Source organism: Pseudonaja textilis, chromosome 1 (assembly GCF_049901715.1).
Source record: "Pseudonaja textilis isolate UNSWEBS1 chromosome 1, rPseTex1.2, whole genome shotgun sequence".
NCBI classification, from domain to species: domain Eukaryota; kingdom Metazoa; phylum Chordata; class Lepidosauria; order Squamata; family Elapidae; genus Pseudonaja; species Pseudonaja textilis.
In genome coordinates, this window is record NC_141990.1 from 286,557,783 (window position 1) to 286,576,139 (window position 18,357).

Sequence of the window (18,357 nt, forward strand, 5' to 3'; positions counted from 1 at the left end):
TCAGTAAAGAAATCTAAGACTGGCCTTGTTTCTCTTTAAGCTACAACTTGAAAAGGGGTGGTCTACTGTGCCTCCTGAACACTGATTTTTTATTTAACTAGAAATCCAGAGCAGTGACAGGCATAGAAAAATTTCCTCTTCCTCCATACCCCCCATTTGTCCTTGCGGCCAAAAAAGCTCAGGTGCAAATAGATGATGCGATTCCCCTCACTAATCACATTTCTCTGAGTCATGTCTCGCTCAGTCCATTTTTTAAAGAAAAAAAGATCACGTGACCCACCAGACCATAAACTAACCCCACCAAAAGCAATCCCACAACTTAGATGCTGGCTGTTTTGTTACCTGGCTAGTTGTCGCCTAAGCTAACTGTAAAGCTAGGACCTTCAGACGGCGACGCTTTATTTTATTTTTTTATTTTTTATTTTATTTTTCAGCAGCTTGTTTGAACTTTTACTGTAAACAGGTTTGCGAGGGAGAACGAGTTGCTCGCCGTTCCCCAAGAGAGCGATCCTCCGCGATACGATCGTGCCGGCAAAGGGAAACCTTTCCTCTCCTCTCTCTTTCTCCCTGTGGCTGAGTTGATAATTTGGGGATGGTCCCTTCCCCGGGCATTCTGAAGAGGCGAGGAAACTCCCGAGGCTCCCGTTTTCTGCTGCAGTGTTGCGGAAGGGAGGGGCGGAAGGCGGAACGAGAAGGTCCCTCTTTGCCCGCTCGCTTAGCGAACGTTTTCTTCGCCGATGGAAAGTTCGAGCTCTTTGTGACATAGAGTTGAGGCGACTCCGAACAGCCCTCGGCAGGGGCGGGCAAAGAGGCATCGCTCATCCCCGGGCAAGCAGGCATATGGGCGGTCCCCGCACGCCGGATAAACCCAAGCAGCCCAGGTGGGTGGGGCAGGAGGACCGAAGGGCTTCCTCTCCCTTTTCTAACTGGTGCGGCCCTTTGCACGGGGTTGGTCATTCGCAGACGCTCCCTTGGCTTCACCGAGTTGGTTTGTTGTGGTGCCACGGGGTGCTTCATTTTACAGCCCGGCGAGGCAGACCGGGCACCGCGCGAGAGGCGTAGCCGGCGGAGGTGCAGCTGGCCTGGAAAGGGCGCTGCTCGCCCGCCCCCCCCCAAAAAAGCCCGCAAAAAAAGTGTCCCGTCGCGCAAGGCAGCAATTGGAAGAGGGTCCCTCGGTAGCCGCGGTCGGATGGTGGAGCGAAGCCCCGAGATCTGAGCTGTGCTCCTGCAGGTCAGGTAGGGAGAGCCAGTCTTTTCGCTCCGGCCGCGTGCGGGAAAGGAGATTCCCTTGCACATTCTCTGCCTCGCCGAGAATGAGGGAGCGGCGCTTGAGACCCCCGGGGGGTTTGGAGAAGGGAAAGAGAAAGCCTTGCCCGCGCGCGAACTGTGTTTCTGGGTGGCGGCGGAAGGATGGAGGATTCGGCGTCCGGCACGAGGGGCCGGCTGGATTCCCCCTCTCCTTCGTCAGAAAATATACCTCTTCGCCCTCCTTCCCACCCCTCTCTTGAGTATCCGGAAAGCAAGATCCGGTAAGGTTTAGATAGAAGGTGGGGAGGCCTCAGTCATTACTGAGTCAATCGGTCTGCCACAGCTAAGTCGTAGAGAGCAAGGGGCGGGGGTGGGCTGGGGGGTGGGTTCCCTTTGGCTAGCCTGCCCCTAAATGTATAAACATCCAACCCACAACCCCCCACCCACCACAATTGAACAGAAGGGCCCTACTTTGGTTCTTGGAAGACACCTGACTGGGTAGGGTTGGAAACGGGATGTTGGGCCCTTGGGTGTGTCCAGTGCAGCTCCTGTACCCTTCAGGCGAAAATAGCTCCAGCACAATAGTGGGAGAAATATATTTTGTTTTTTTTTTAAATATTTGCATCCATTGGGCCCTGAGGTCCTTCTGATAAAAGACAGCTCTTTTGCAGGATAGGTGGGCAGCTGTATAAAGCGCCGCTTTCCAAATGACAATACAGTCCTTTTTTGCCCGTATTTGTATGCGTGGTATGTATCACAATTGCTAAATCTTGAAACTTTTGTTGCGGCTTCCATGCCGTACACTTGACTCCGCCTTAGGGTACATTTATGATAAAAATGGTACCTTTGAGTAAGCTCTGTATATTTATCATTATTGGCAGCAGACCAGATATAGGAGCCGTGGTGGCATAGTGGTTGGAATGCAGTACTGCAGGCTAATTCTGCTGACTGCCAAGGGGTTCAGGTGTCACCAGGCTCAAGGTTGATTCAGCCTTCCATCCTACTGAGGTTGGTAAAATGAGGACTCAAATTGTTGGGGGCAATAGGCTAGTTTTGTAAACCGCTTAAGAGTGGGCTGTAAAGCGCTATGAAGTGGTATATAAGTCTTAAGTGCTATTGCTACACCTAGAATCTTTCTCCTGGAGAAAGAAAAAATGCTAGCAGAGAGGCCTGGCTGAAGTATAGTATTTCAGTCTGTCAGTTTTTCACCTCAAGAAAATCAGTGCCATGTTGGAAGGAGAGATGATACACAGCAGAAAGTTTCATCATTGTATCTTGTTTTCATAGCACAGAGATTGACTAAACAACACAGAGTTTACAAGCCATATCATATGTCACCTGAGGTCTCTACCAACCATTTATAATATTACAGTCCAAGCAGAATTTGCCATCAACTCCTTGTTTTTCACTTGTGTTAGTTATCAGCAGAAAGCTGTCTCTTGTCCCTGTTGCTTCTTTCTATCCTGTTTCTATTGTTGCTATTTCAGACTCCTCCAGGTTAAAAGGTAAAGAAACCTAATAGAGTACATGCACCCCGAGGGTTTCCTTAGATATTGTTGGAAGAAAATGGAAAATATTATTTCAAGTCCAATATGATTGGGGATGACTTGAGGCAGTCTCACTCATGGGCTGGAGGCAAAATTAAGGCAGTCATGAGGACAAGGCAGAGAAGGAGATGTTGCCAGGGCATGTTAATGGCATGCTTAAAAGGAAATGAAGAAGGGCCTTTAGTACGTTACCAAAGAATTAAAGGACTTTCACCTTTTGGGGGGTACAAGGAACATGTCCAAAATTTGGTTTTGTACCTCACAATAAAGCAGCATGTTCTGACATTTCTGCTGAAATGTTTTTCAGGTTAGTCAGCCATGATTCAGTAGGGTTGAAATCCAGAATCTGGGGTTATTGGGAGCATGGGGTGGGATAAGTGAAGGAAGGGAGGTACACTTTTGCCCCTCTGTCCCCTCAAGAACAGTCAGTGGTCCCTTCCTTTTCCTCAGCTGCTGCCACTGCCAGTCTCCCAGTGGCTCTTTCCCATCACCCTACCTGCCCTTCCAGGTCTTCCCAGCAGCTTCATCTCCTCTCTTCTACCACTGATATTGTGGCACAGTGTATTTCAGCCGTCTATCTGCTCCCTCATCGTCTCAGAGTTTTCCCCTTCTTGAATTTTTATTATTTTTATTATTGTGGTCGTTATTTATTTTTTACTGTATGAATACAACACAGTGCAGCCGTTCTGACGTTACAATTGTTATACATGTATAAACCTTACTTCACCATTTACAATCATAACGCCAATTGTAACGCCAGAACGGCTACACCGTGTTATATTCATACAGTAAAATAATAATAATAAAAATTCAACCCCCAAAAAGGAAAGCATACCGCCAGAAACAGAGATAATAAAGGAAATTATGGTCTGTGCAGAATGAGACAGGCTAACCCTAGAAATAAAAAATGGGGAATCTGAGTATTATGAAACGTGGAATAAATATCAGTGGCTACATAGAAGACAGCAAGGTCAGAACATAAGTAGCTATGATGAGCAGAATAATTAGCAAATAATGTATCAAACAAGATGATTGTAAATGGTGAAGAGTCTTCCCCTTCTTGCCTCCCTTTCCCCATGGGCTAGTATCCTCAGATTTCCCCTGCTGCCCCCTTCCCACTTCTGCATAGGACAAAACAGACCCAAATACTCCAAACGGGCAGGTTTGGGGCAAGGACCAAGCTGATATCCCCTATTCCAAACATAAAACCCTTCATTAACAGATATTAGATGTCTTTATAATGCATTGATCCACAACACAGAAGTTAAGGTTATAAACTACAAGAACATGATTCTGTGATTCTGAAAAACGTGGAATAAATTTGTGTGTTGATGGATGTTGAAGCACGTGGTGAGATTTCTTGTGCACTGTTTTTTTGGGGGGGGATGCATTTCATGTCAGCCAGTGGGATTTTTTCTCACACTTGCTACTTGCTCTTTTTAATCCAAAAGGTAAAGAACTAAATATTGCTTGGAAAACAGGTATTCTTGTACTGTACAAAGGCCGTCTGCCTTTTATCTCCATGATTTTCATCACTTCAGGGATTCAGCATAAGAGCATGAGTCAAAGAGATTCTCTGCTTGTTAACAGTGAAGTAGCATCTGGGCTGTGGGTGAGAAAAATGTTGGAAATAAAGATTCCACCTTAGCGCTCAACAGCTTTTTCAGAAGCAGTGGATTAAGGATTATTATTATTATTAAGGATTAAGGATTATAATTATTATCAGGGTAATTTTTTCTGCTGATTCCCTGTGATCCTTTCTATTTGATTTCCATGCTAGTTTCTCTTTGGGAGTACAACAAAATGAACTAGGGGACACTTATTATTTGAAACTAGAACTGGATGGGTCAGTTCTAGATTCATGGACCTAGAAATAGACATCAGCAAGTTCCAAAGCCATACAATGTTTACATGTATCCCTCTCAGTCTGAAGAAAAGACAAACTGGCCTTTCTTAGTATCCTTTCTCAGCCTCATATTATTTGGCCAACCTTCCCAAGGAACTATAGGAGTTAAAAGTCCCAACAAATCTGCGGGACACTGGTCTTATTCCTTGTTTAAAAAAAGTATTTGGAGGGGATAATAACATGAAAGCCCAAAACTTAGCATGTGATAACCATCCCTTGGGGTGGGGAGGGGAAATACATCTTACAAAATTATAGGCCCTTTCTACCAGCCTCCATGGCTTTGCTGATTCAGAAATGCCACCTGCACAGCTTTTAAGCTTTTCTCCCCAGTCATAAGTACCAGAAACATTTAAAACACACCAGTTCCTGTCATTCAGGGATTCCCAGGAAGGGAAAAAGAAAGAGATGCCACTGTACTCACAGTTACCCTAACATGTCAGTCTATACTTTTAACCCTAGGTCTCAGATAAAAAGGAAATTTCTTCAGCACTGTAACCCAGCAATCTTTCCTTTTACACAGCAAGAAGCTGCATGACAGGGCTGTGAGATTCTTTTGTGTGATACTTTGGAATGAAAGGAGAGTGGCTGTTAGTGCCAGAAGAAGTGAGAGGGAACCCTTAAATGCCTGTCAAGCTGTGTATTGTGGGATAGGGAGTTCACTGTTACCCAGCAGCAGCATTGCTCTGCTTCTAAATGATACCATGGCAACTTTGCTGATGGGTACATGGCATTTCTGGCCTGATGACAGACAAATTGGGTAGGGTGTGAGGCTGCATAGAAAGAGTGGTAGAAGATTCTGCTGTTGATTGGAGTGGTGGTCATTCAAATTCTAATTCTTCAACTACAGAGTTTTTCTTTTCTTTCTTTGCTGACATATTTTTCAGGCTTGTGGGACTAGGTCAGCTCCCGTACTCTTTAACAGGGCTTTCGCTTTAAGTATAATTGACTGTTTTCCCCACTCTCGTGCACAAAGATTCCATAATTTCTCCCTCTTTTGCCATAATCATCAGAAGCATAACAAGTTGTTATGCCAGCAATAAATGTTCAACTTCCAACAGTCTGAATAGGCATTAACAACAGTGTGATTTGGCTGCAGAAAAAAAAAGATAAATACGGTTTTAGACTGTATCTCTGGGAGCATACTTTGACATCACATTCTAGGTCTATGTGTCTGGTACTGTATGTGCCTGAGTATCTTGTTCAAACGGTTCAAGTGAATTTGGAATGGGCTTAAAGAAGATCAAGGATGATTAATTGGACTGGAAATTATCCTCTACAGGGAAAGAAGAGGGATGGCATTCTGGAAAGCTACAATAACAAAAGTCTTGGGAAGGGATGTAATAGCCAAATACTTCAGCTACTTAAAGTGGAACCATCCACTATCTCCAAGTAGTAACGTTAAATAGGAAGAAAGCAAACTGTAGAATATTCAGAAACTGACACCATCCTGCAAAGGAATACAAAGATAACCTTGGAGAAGGAATGCAAATAGAGATAAGAAGGCATTTCTTAGTCCAGGAAAAGAAGAAAGGATGAGAAATAACTCAAGGTAACTCTACTTTTATTCTTTTTGACAAAAAAGGAGACAGAGAAAACTCTGGTTTTCAAGATTTTGTTATACTCTACTATAATAGAGTGCCAGCATTCCTTGCTGTGTTGTCTCCTGACCAAGCCTGAAAGTCTGACATCTCCAGATATGTTTGCGCTATAACCCCAGCCATGTTCAGGTACAAGCTGGTGATAATAATGAAGTTCATAACAGCCAGAAAACAATACGCTAGAAAGGTTGTCCTAAAAATGTGATGATGAAAAGGGAACCTAATCCAATCCTTTTAATTTAGGAATCAATCATTGCCTCAGAAATGCATTCAGTGTTGGACCCTGTTGAAAGTTGTTTCTGGTTGATTAAAAAAAAAAAAAGCTAAAAACAACCTCTGGCATTCAATTTTATAATATGCTGGTCTTTGACTACAATAAAGGTTTGTTGGTTTCATTTCATTTTGTTTCATCTGATTTGGTATTTATAAAAAAACTAGTTCTGTGATGCTGGAATCTGCTGCCTATCAACATGGGTCTGGATGGACCAATGGTCAGAGTCAGTATCAGATAGGTTTTTTTTATTATTATTAGTTTGTTTAGACTGGAAATGCATCCGATAGTCAAATGAGAGGATTTTATCCTGGATGCTAGTTTTATTTTACTTTGTTTTATTAATATCCTGCCTTTCTTTTGGGAGCTTAAGCTTGTATTTCTTCCTCCCATTTTTCCCCACAGTAACCCTGCAAAGTAGATTGAACTGGAGAAACTTCCATGGCTGGGGTGGATTTCAGTTGAGCCTCCAAGATCCTTGTCAACATCTTAACCTTTTCATCGCATTTGCTCTCTTTTATTACTGATCTGTTGTTAAACTAGCTTCGATGTATAGCTGCTTCTCGATGTACGACCACAGTTGAGCCCAAAATTTCTGTTGCTGAGCAAAAGAGTTGTTAAGTGAATTTTGCTCAGTTTTACGACCTTTCTTGCCTTTCTTGTTGAGTGAATCTGGCTTCCCTATTGACTTTGCTGGTCAGAAAGTCACAAAAGGTGATCACATGACCCCGGGACACTGCAACTGTCAAAAACATGAGTCCGTTGCCAAGTATTTGAATTTGGATTGTGTGAACATGAGGATGCTGCAATGGTTGTAATTGTGAAAAATGGTCATAAATTACCTTTTTCAGTGTAACTTTGAATGGTCATTAAGTGAACTGTTGTAAGTGGAGGACTACTAATTTTTATATAAAATCACTCTTCTTACATGGAGTCTGACTATATGGGCTTCAAAGACAAGTAAAAAATATGTTAACTGAAGTGGGGAGAAGAAACTTCTTCCTTTAGAGGTAGCTGGGATTTCAAAACAAACATTCTTACTTGGAAGTGTAAATATGGAGTGTTTGGAGCATTGAAATAGATTCCTAAAATGTGTGGATGAAAACATGGTTGATAAATTGGCAGTCTCTTTCTTCTCAAAGGTTTAGCAATAGCACTTAGACTTATATGCCGCTTCACAGTGCTTTACAGCCCTCTCTAAGCGGCTTACAGGGTCAGCATATTGCCCCCAACAATCTGGGTCCTCAATTTATTGACCTCAGAAGGACAAAAGGCTGAGTCAACCTTGAACCGGTGGAATTGAACTTCTGACACCGGTAGTCAGCAGAAGTAGCCTGCAGTATTGCATTCTAATCATTGCGCTGCCATGGCTCTTAACAACCAGTCTTAAGAATTATTTCCATTAACAAAAGAAAAGAGAAAAGCAGCCAAGTCTGGATGTGGTGAGCCCTTTTAACTGACACCAGATGCCAAATGCTGACTCTTCAGTCTTAGGCTCCATTGACTAAACAGTGTTGAGCTAGAGTTTGGAAACTGTTTTGATCTTTTAATCTTGTTTTAATGTTAATGTAAGGCACTGTGATTCCTTAGACCAGTGGTGGCTAAACTTTTTGGGCTCCTGTGCCAAAAATTGTTAGTGCACCAGTGCGCCCACACTCACATGCCAGCACCCAGAAAGCAATGCACGGCCCCCATGCCCCCTGCACATGCGTGTGCAATTCCCCACACACACACAACCCCCTTACTTGCACTGCACCTCACAGTTGATTTTTGGGCTGGTTTGAGGCTTTTTTCAGCCTCCCAGAGGCTGAAGCCTTTCAGGATAAATTATAGTCCCGTTTTGTCACGGTATTACAGGAAGTGATGAAACAGGCCTATAATTGGGCCTGAGAAGCCTTGCAGAAGCTTTTTCCAAGCCTCTGGGAGGCCGAAAAAGGCCTCAAACCAACCCCACAAAAAATCAGCTGTGAGGCATGCGCATGTGCAGTGAGGTAATTTTGCCTGCGGCTCACATGCCAGCACAAATGGCTCTGCATGCCACTTGTGGCACACGTGCCAGAGGTTCGCCATCACGGCCTTAGACTGTGGCTCATTACAACCAGCGTTTGGTAACTAGGCCAAATGTCACTTTTTATTCCAACGCCCTGCCTCTTACTGGGTGAATGGATGGACCGCAATCTTTACATTAGAATCTAGGGGAAGAGCCACAGCTCAGGAGGAAGCACATCTTTTATACAGGTAGCCCTCAACTTATTTATGTTGTTAAGTGAGAAATTTGTTAAGTTTTGCCCCATTTTATGACTTTTTTTGTCACATTTGTTGAGTGAATCGCTGTAGTTCTTAAATTAGTAACACAGTTGTTAAGTGAATCTGGCTTCCCCAATTGACTTTGTTTGTCAGAAGCTCGCAAAAGGAGATCACGTGACCCCAGGAACACTGCGACCGTCGTAAGTATGAACTAATTTCCAAAGCATTCGAAGGTAAATCACATGACCGTGGGGATGCTGCAATGGTCATAAGTGTGAAAAACGGTCATAAGTCACTTTTTTCAGTGCTGTTGTAACTTTGAACTGACACTAAGTAAGTCGAGGACTACCTGTATAACAAAAGGTATCACTTTCATTTCCCAGTCCCTGTTGCTAAAGCTGAGACAGACCACCGACTGAAATCTTGGAAATCCCTGCCAGTTGCTTTACACAGTGCTCAGCTATATGGAGCAATAATCTTGACTCACTAAAGTAATGAGGACCTGTAAGCATCTTTGGATAATTTTACATTATAAAAACTTAGCAAATGCTAAGACCCCCTTTGAGCTTGTAGGTTCAGGCTTTTCTGCCCCCCCCCTCAGGGTACAGCAGGTGTCTCCAACCTTGGCAACGTTAAGACTTCAACTCCCAGAAATTCCTCAGCCGGCGAAGCCTAGGAAATGAATAGGAGAAACTTGTCCCATGCACCCATAAAAACCTGCTTTTCTGGATCAGATTAAAGGCTCTCTTGATCCATCAGTCAGAGACTGGTAGCAAGACACATGTTGCCTTTGTCTTTACTTTTATCACTAACCACAGAGAGACACTGAGCAATTGAGTGCAATGAGGCTGGTTACCTCAACTTCCTCACAATGTAGATGAAGAAATCTGTGCCCAATTGTAGCTGTTTCTCATTAGCACAAAAGCAAAAACTACTCTTTGCTTTTAGTTTAGAGAGAGAACCTGTGACCAGAGATCTGCATGTGACTTTGAGGCCAAATTTAATGTGGCCTATAAGAAGAGTGAGAGGTGGAATGTCATATAGAGCAGGAGTGTCGAATACCAATGAAGATAGATAGACAAGGCAGGCAGATGGATAGAGAGAGTTAATGTCTGTTTGGTTGGCTTTGTTTATACAGCTGGAAAAATGTTCATTGAATAATAAATAATCCACAATTAAATTAACATTGATGATTGATAAAAGCAAAAATATGTTGCCTTCTGAAACACAGTAAGCTATCAAAATGCTGTGACTGAAATTTCTGATCCGTCTGATCCTGTTCCTTGATATGATCTGTGTACCTTCTCACACCAGGAAGCAGGAACAAATGGCAAGTTCCTCCTACATGCCTGCATGGCAATCACATGCTGGTGCAGCACCTGTGTACCAGGCAAGGCAGTACCCCAGCAGCCTTTGGCCTTCAGCAGCACCCTTAATTTTTTTGGTCTGATGGGTTGTGCAGAAGAACTCAGAGGCCCTATAGGTTTCAAACCCCTGACACAGACGAAATCCTGTAATCTATCTGCCCAAGGTCCTTTTGCTTGATGCAGGCAGAAATGCCAGTTGGTGGTCCTAACTTCACCATCTTATTTGAATCTAATGTGAAAGCTCCTGCTATCCATGCAAAGTCTCCTTCAGTATTTCGAAGAGTTAAAAGGGCAATGAATGGAGATTCATTGCAGCCATGCATTTCTAACATGGCCTAATATGATTTCTTTGAGATCTGAACTCTTCATGCACTACCTGTTCCAAAGAGCAGGGAGTTGTTTATGACTTAGGAGGAAATATGTAAACCTTACTTTGAACCCTGGCAGGAATAGAAATCTATGAATTTGCACAGCTGCCACAAGAGCAGCAAGATTTTTGCATCACTGAGCATTTAATGAAGTGATAAGAACTCTCTGTGTTCCCGTGCTTGTTAAGGGGTCTGGAACAGAGTGTGCTTTTTGGAGTTGCACGTTCTGCTTAGGAGCTGAGCTTGTTGCTCTGTTTTTCCATTTTTGAAAAAAAAAATAGCTTTTTTCTCTTTTGCTGGAACCTACATATGATTGAATCAAGCAGGCAAGCAGAGATGACAACTCAGCTGGGTTGCTTCTTGGCAGGCTATAAAAAGAGGAAAGGCACCAAATGTTATTCTGAATACATTTAGTGCTTTGTCCAGAGAAGCCAAAAGTACCTGGAAGAATGACAGGGCTTTAGATAAGATGGCTGGGTTGCTGGAGAAGAGAACACAGCTATTGTGGTCAAAAGTGGGGCTTTTAAGATGTAGCCTTCCAGTAGCCAAGATATTGTTTCATATTTAAAGGGCAACTATATGAGTAGTACGCTATATCCAGTTTCTATGCAACAGGAAGGAATTAACTTAGTGCAAAATATTAGGTCAAAGTCATGTATATAACAGAACAAGAAAGCATGAGGGAAATAAATTAGCTTCATGTATCAAGAGATGTTCTAATTCTCAATATTTTACCTGGGAAACAGGAAGGAGAGATGAAAATGGAATTGACCTCATCATCTTCTGAAGTCCCTGACCATTACCATTCTACTGAGTCACGTATCACAGCAATGTTATAGCCACGTATTTTTGTTCATCACACCTGCCCTGAACCCAGAAACTGCTTTCCCATTACCAAAGTTAAAGCAAGATTTAGTTGTCATACATTAAAATAACCATTAAAAGTGATGTAGTGCTTTAAAAAGTGCAACACTTTCAGCCTGAAACTGAATGCTGGCTCAATATTGCTGCTGTTGCATTAGGAAGAATGATGTGAGGATACCAGGGGACAGTGCCAGCCTCCCTGGAATGGAGCCACAAATTATAAGCGATCCTTTCATGAGTTAGCAAAAGCAGGCAAGAGACCATCTCTTGAACTGGTTGAAAGCTGCAGTGTCACCATCGCTATAGGCCAAGGAGTGAGAGGGACTGGAGGAAAGGCAGGAAAGAAAGAGCATTTTGAGCTATAAATGAGGAAGCAGATCCACAGCCAAATGCGATACATTGCTTATGTGTATGCCCTGTCTCTTGAATGCTTAGAGCAGGGGTATCAAACTCTGTTTCATTAAGGGCTGCATCTGGGTTGTGTTTGACCTCCGGAGAGGGTGTGGGCCGTGGCCAGGGGGCATGGCCAGTTCAACATCTCTAGTGTCAGAGGTGTCTGTGGTGGCTCGAGTGCGGAAATGGACTCCTGAGCTCTGTTTTCACTTGTGATGGCCTGCAACCCTCTGCCAGCAAAAACAGAGCTCAGGAGGGCAGAGCTCAGCTCTCCCAAGCTCTGTTTTTGCTGGCAAAGGCACCACAGGTGTCACTGTTTCCAGGGCAGCCTCACAGGCCAGATCTAAGCACCCTGTGTGCTGGATGTGGCCCACGGGCCTTGAGATTAACACCCCTGTTTGTGAGCTATAGTCACGGAGCTGCTATCTCTGACAAATGGACACTTTATGTTCCTGCTGATCTCGATAAGAGATTTTGACACAGATTACTGTACATTCTCCTACCACAAAAAGCAATGGGAATGCACTACATGACTTAAACTTACTACCTAAATAAATAAACAAAAGAGGGGATTTGATAAGCCTCAAAATCCAAATATTATTGTAATAGGAGGGTTCATCGGAGTTCTTGATCTGTGTCTCCACTGGATATGGTATATGATAAAACCATGAATGAGTTAAAAATGGTGCAGTGACAGGATGTTTAATAGAAAATGCTAATAGGGATTATTATTTCATGCTACAGTGATAATGATTAAACATTCCAATATGCTGAGCCCTACTTCGCAAAGCAACCTACAATCACATCTTAAGTTATTGAATTAGGTTCAAGATGACCTGTGCATAAAATCACATTTAGCCATGAAAACTGGCTGGGTGAGTTTGGACCAATCATCCTCTTTCTGCCAAAGTTGCAAAGTGATGGTTATTAGGAAATATTAGAAGAGATGGAGATATGTATATCCTTTTGCATTGTTGAAGAAAAGATATAAAGGGTATAAATCCAATGAATAATAATACAAAAACAAATATCCAATTAATATTAATCCAAAAACAAAAGCAGGAAAACTAACATTGCATAATTACAGAAGACCAGAACTATGCATCAAAGATTAAATGGATCCAATCCTATAAAGGTTCCTTCAATCCCCAGGAAATCTGGTTGCTCAGTCACTTTTAAGGGACATTTGAAGGCCATCAAGAAAGGAGCAAAACAAATGAACAACGGGAGAGATTTCAGTGTCAAAGTGACACAGAACAGAGAGAAAGTCCATCTATTTTGCTTCGAAAGATGAGTCATTCTGAGTAGGTCTAAAGAAGATTTAATAGCCATTGTCAAAGTAGAATTTAAAAGCAAAATAATCCTGAAACATGAGCGTCCAAACAAGGTTCCCAATGCAAGACAGTTGATGGGGAATGTAGAAGAGAGAAAATATTCATGGCTTACTACTTCCCTTTTTGAGGGCTATTCTTTATTCAAGCAAACTTATTCTGAAATCCCACTCTCCCTATTCAGGAGTGGGAGGGGAAGTCCAGTGTTAGCAAGCTTGCAGTGCCAACTTAAGCCTATCTTGACGTTGCTTAACTTGCACTATGGTCCAGTTCTGTATATGGCATTGTCCTCTGACTAACTACAGACTATGTAAAAATGTTCAGATTAATTGTATTCCTCCTTTGGGAATGTTAAAAATGAAAGCAAATGAAGGGTAGTCATTTTAGAGAAATAATATGGGAACTGCAAAATTTAATTTCCTCCCTCCCTCCCTTCCTTCTTTCCTTCCCGATTTTGAATCTGTTCCTGCCCACCCCCAAATATACTGATGGTTTTACTTGTTTAATAAATTGGCAAACCATTTACCATATCCAAATGATAGCCTGCAGCACTTGTGTAATCCTATCATGGACTCTACTGTTTGAGAAGAGGGTACCACATGTATCTACTGAACCCTGTGGTCTTTTTCTAAACTTTATCTAAATATTTTTGTTGACTGCCACAGAGTTAGAAAGCTATCATTCCTAGTCAGATTTAACCTCTTACTTTAAATTATTCATTTTAACTCATTTGTATCAGCGTTATCATGTTATTGTTTTTCAAACTACTTTGCAGTAGAACAAAAAGAAGCATCCATAGACATTTGTTCCTCCCATAGTTGGTTGGTTCCTAACTAAGTTGCTAAAAGAACAATATGTACATTTTCATACTACAATGCAAGCTTTTCCCTTTTGTGTTGCAACATTGTGTTGTCTCATCTTTGAAAACAGCTTCCCTTGCATCAAGCTCTTCAGTTGGGTTTTGAGTACAACTTTCTAACTTATTTATTTTATACACAACCCATTCCCAAAAGCTTGGATAAATCCCTCTAACTAAAAGGGATATCTGTAGCTCAACATATATCCCAAACATATTAGACTAATGTAAACTAATTTCTAAAAAAGAGGAAATTGAATGCCTATTCTTTAGTCTTTGTGGTCCTCACAACTACAGTAAAACATAGCAAAGCAAACATAAAAAACCCAGGATTTATCCATTAATAATTTTCTTCGGTATTATTTCTCTGCACCAAAAGTACCAACTAATAGAAAGAACTGCAGTTGTACAGATTTGGGAGAACATTGCCTGGATTCTGTACAGCCATTAACATTAGCAGAGGATTTCATTGATACAGAAAACCCTGCTCAGGAGGGCCTAGAGTTGCTTTTCATTAACATCCCTACCTTGTTTGAGTAATGAACCAGGCTGCCTGTAGTGTTTCAAGCCTCTCTGTTCCCTCAGTTTCTATTGTTCTCGGTCCCTATTAATATTTCTGGGAAATTGTTGATGCCCTACTACGTTTGGGCTCTAGGTATTGGTCCCTGAGGAAGAAACTGCAAACCTTCAAGTATAATATTAAGAACATAAAAATTGGGCTGTGGGGAAGCATATGAAAAATATTATTGTAGCATGCATTTCTGTGATGTTTTGCAAGAACAAACATCCTGAACAAAATAACTTGGCTGTGAATATTCTCTGCAAAAATGACAGAATTTTTTTTTATTTCAGCTGCTTTTTCCCATTCTTACAAACAGGAATGTTTAAAAATGGGCTTAGAATCAGCATTGAGACCATCATGTCTAAAAACAATGCTTTCATCTTGCTTTTCCCCAAAGATTTGTCTCCTAGCTTCAGTAAACTTTTTTTTTGAGAACCAAGACAGTTATTCCATATATATTAACTTATGAATTAATTACATTAAAATTAGGAGACTTTTCATTATTTTAGAAATTTGATTGTTTTATGGCTTTCAATTTTTTGTGTGTGTGTTTATTAATGGAAATAAGTGTTAGAGTAACTATTAGATTAGGACTAGGGAGATTCACACTGAAAGGTCTAGGTAGTCTTAAGGCTTACTTGTTATCTTTCAACCAATTCTGCCTTTCCTCTTAGTCTATGTCACAAGATTATTGCAGGGATAAACTTGACCAGGAGCATCATGCATGCCAATTTCTGTTTTGAGGGGAAATATGAGATATAAACACACAAAATTGTACTTTTGAATAGCAAACTCTTAATTAGGAGAATCTGTATAATTGGGTTAACTGTGCCTTCGAGAGTCCGCATTTTCCTTATTATCATAATCAATGCAGAAATGATAAACCGAATCAGTTAAAAAAAACTGGTTAGGAGTCCCTCCATTTTGAGAGAGGGTTTTCTTCTTGCAGATATGACTGGACTCTGATTTCTGCCCTGAGTCTGCTAAATCCTGAGCAGCAACATGAATGTCAAGGGATTAGCTTAGTACCTAGATGGTTTATTGGTGTTGTGGGATAAATTGATGCCGCTGCTATATTAAAACCCTGTGCCAAGAAGAACATGCTGGTACAGGATATAGAAAACTGTTATCTTTGAATAATGTGGCTTTAAATTTAGGCAGTCCAGAGCTTCAAGTAATTTCCTATCATTTCACAGGAAAATATCTGTCTGGACAGTTCTTCAGTCCAGGGAATAGAGAAGCTCTACAGAATCCTAACACTTAACAGATGTTGAATATTTTCTCAATTACAAGACAATTTTTCCCACTGAAATAAGTTACTGAAATGCTTAAGTTATTTGTTCATAATCCATTGTAGAATGCTTGACTTATCTTGGATCACACCTTGGATTGTACATGCTATTTTATGGTTAGTTTTAATGAGGAAATCTGTCTTGTTGGAGAAGACTTGATCTTTCCGAAGTTTATGCACATAGTTTGTTTTTTTTTTGACTAGAATAGTTGCATCATCTTTCCCATCTTATTTGTAGAGTTTATTTTTTACTGTAAGCTTTTAGCATTTTAATAATAATAATAATACTTTTAGACAATTTTTAAAATAATAATGTATTTCTAAATAATGTATTTAAAATGGTAGTACTCATGGCATATTAAAGATGTTATATTATTGACTTAAGCTCATGTTTTAATTTCCCTGCTCTTCCATTTTTAGATTGAAATCTGAGGATTTTGCTTCTCATTCAATAACAAACCTGTCCAGACAAGGTATTAGATTGTTTTAAGAACTGCCTGCCCCAGAATTTAAAAAGTAAAGCCAGATAGATAGACGCATGTCAGTCAACCCACATATTAATTCATTCACATAGAAAGATAGACAGAAGGCCTCCCTGTGCCAGCTTCTCCAATAAGCAACACTTAAGAATTGCCATTCCTATTCTTTATGTGGAAATGTCATGCTTTCTGCTTCATGCTTAATTATGGCTCTCAGAAAATCCCCCCTCTTTCATACCTCATGTCAAAGAGTAAGTTTAGATTTGTGCTCTATTTTTTCTCCCTTTTGTTTGTTCTGCCTGGTTCTGGTACACCTCAAAATTGTCATCTGTTAATTGTGTTTAGCTTAAAAGGGTTTTAAGAGCTAAAAGTATTCATAGACCTTGCTATGCACAAATAAAATGAAGCAATAAGAAATGTCTCAGAAGACACATTGGTCAGAATATCTTTTTGGCCAAATTTCTGGAATTCTCTGCTTGACGTATGTGTGGTTTAATTGGCCTTACATTTAAGAAGAGCCTGAGAGGTGTTTTTCTCTCGCCAGTTATCATTTGGGGTGCTGAGTGCTTTTTACATGGCTTTAAGTTGTTTTCAAATCCATTACTAATTACTATTAAATCTTTTTTTTTAAAAAAAAAAGCTAAGTTCCACTTCCATAGAAGATTCAGTTCAATGGATAGATAATCTGCCAAAATCATTGTTTTAACTGTGATTAAGCCAGAGTTTATTACTTCAGTTGCAGTGGTGATCTGTAGCTTAATAAAAAAAATGCTCAAAGGGAGGGCTGAGGGAAAAGCCTTCAGTCCCAAAATTCATTGTAACTTTATATCCAGCACTTACCAAGCTGGGAAAAAATCAAAATAAACAGTGAAGATTTCTGCAGAGCTTGGGCACAAGAACCCCCACGCATTCCATCGCTCAGACTTATTTCATAATGCCTTCTCAATATCATAGAAGAATGATGGTTTGAAGCTTAATAGCTCCCCTTCACAACATCATTTCAGAGCTGGTGGAAATGAAGAAGGCGGCAAATTGGCTTCAGAGAGCTTTTGAAACATTGTAGGTTAAAGTGAAGTGGAAGTAGCCTCCACTTCTGAAACTTCTTTCCTGTTAAATTGAGTTTTATCTTTAGGACAATAGCCAGTCTGAATGGAAAATCTTGGAGTTATATTCAGACACATTTGAGTGGTAGTAAGATGGAGAAGGTCGCCTTGAGATAGTTTAATGGAGAAATAAATAACCACATTTGTGGGTATTGAAATGTGTCTGCTCCAAAATGGATTCTATTTACTTTATGGATAGTCTTTAAAACAAGCAATGAATGGAAGAAAACCACATCTGAGAATGACTGGCGTGAGAGATGATTTGGTCTGGGCATCTCATTATAGAGAAATTGCAGCAAGATAAACTCTGCAATCTTTCAAGAGAGCATTTAGGATGGTGACAGTAGGTGCCTTCATATATCCCAATGAATAAGGGCAAAGTAATATCGGGGCATTTCAACTTTTAGAATACCCTGTGGAAGACTTCCAAGTGATTACTTTGGGAAACAGGATTCATTGAAAGGTTTCAGATTATTTTAGTAGGCTGCAACAAATGAAGTGGGTTTTTAAGAGATTACAGTCGTTAATTGATAAGGTACTTATACCGGTAGTCCTCGATGTACGACCACAATTGAGCCCCAAATCTGTCATTAAGTGAGACATTTGTTAAGTGAGTTTTGCCCCAACCATCATAAACATGAACCTGTTGCCAAGCGTCTGAACTTTGATCACGTGACCATGGGGATGCGGCAAGGGTTATAAGTATGGAAAATGGTCATAAGTCACTTTGATCAGTTTTGTTGCAACTTTGAACAGTCAGTAAACAAACTGTTGTATCTCAAGGACTACCTGTGCTCTGTCTCTCACTGTAGCTTGCACCTATCTAACAAGCTTGTCTTCTCTTCCCTTCTTCCCACATTTCCAGTTATCAGCCTAGCTACTCTATCCACCTGATGAAGTGAGCTCATGAAAGCTTTTTTTTGGTT

General features: G+C 41.0%; 1 protein-coding gene across 15 annotated transcripts in view; it reads left to right on the forward strand.

The window, feature by feature from the left end:
* Nucleotides 1-610: 610 nt before the first annotated feature.
* The window catches only part of TMEM63C (transmembrane protein 63C), an 87,071-nt gene continuing 69,324 nt past the window's right edge, over nt 611-18,357 (forward strand). For 8 of the 15 annotated variants that reach the window (XM_087922027.1, XM_087922031.1, XM_087922043.1 and 5 more), the window contains exon 1: nt 1,021-1,236. The gene's annotated coding sequence lies outside the window, so the exon portion shown is untranslated. Of the gene's footprint in view, nt 882-1,020; nt 1,237-1,348; nt 1,530-16,269; nt 16,323-18,357 lie in introns of those variants that run through there. The other 7 variants (XM_087922033.1, XM_087922029.1, XM_087922039.1 and 4 more) reach the window with 5 other exon arrangements.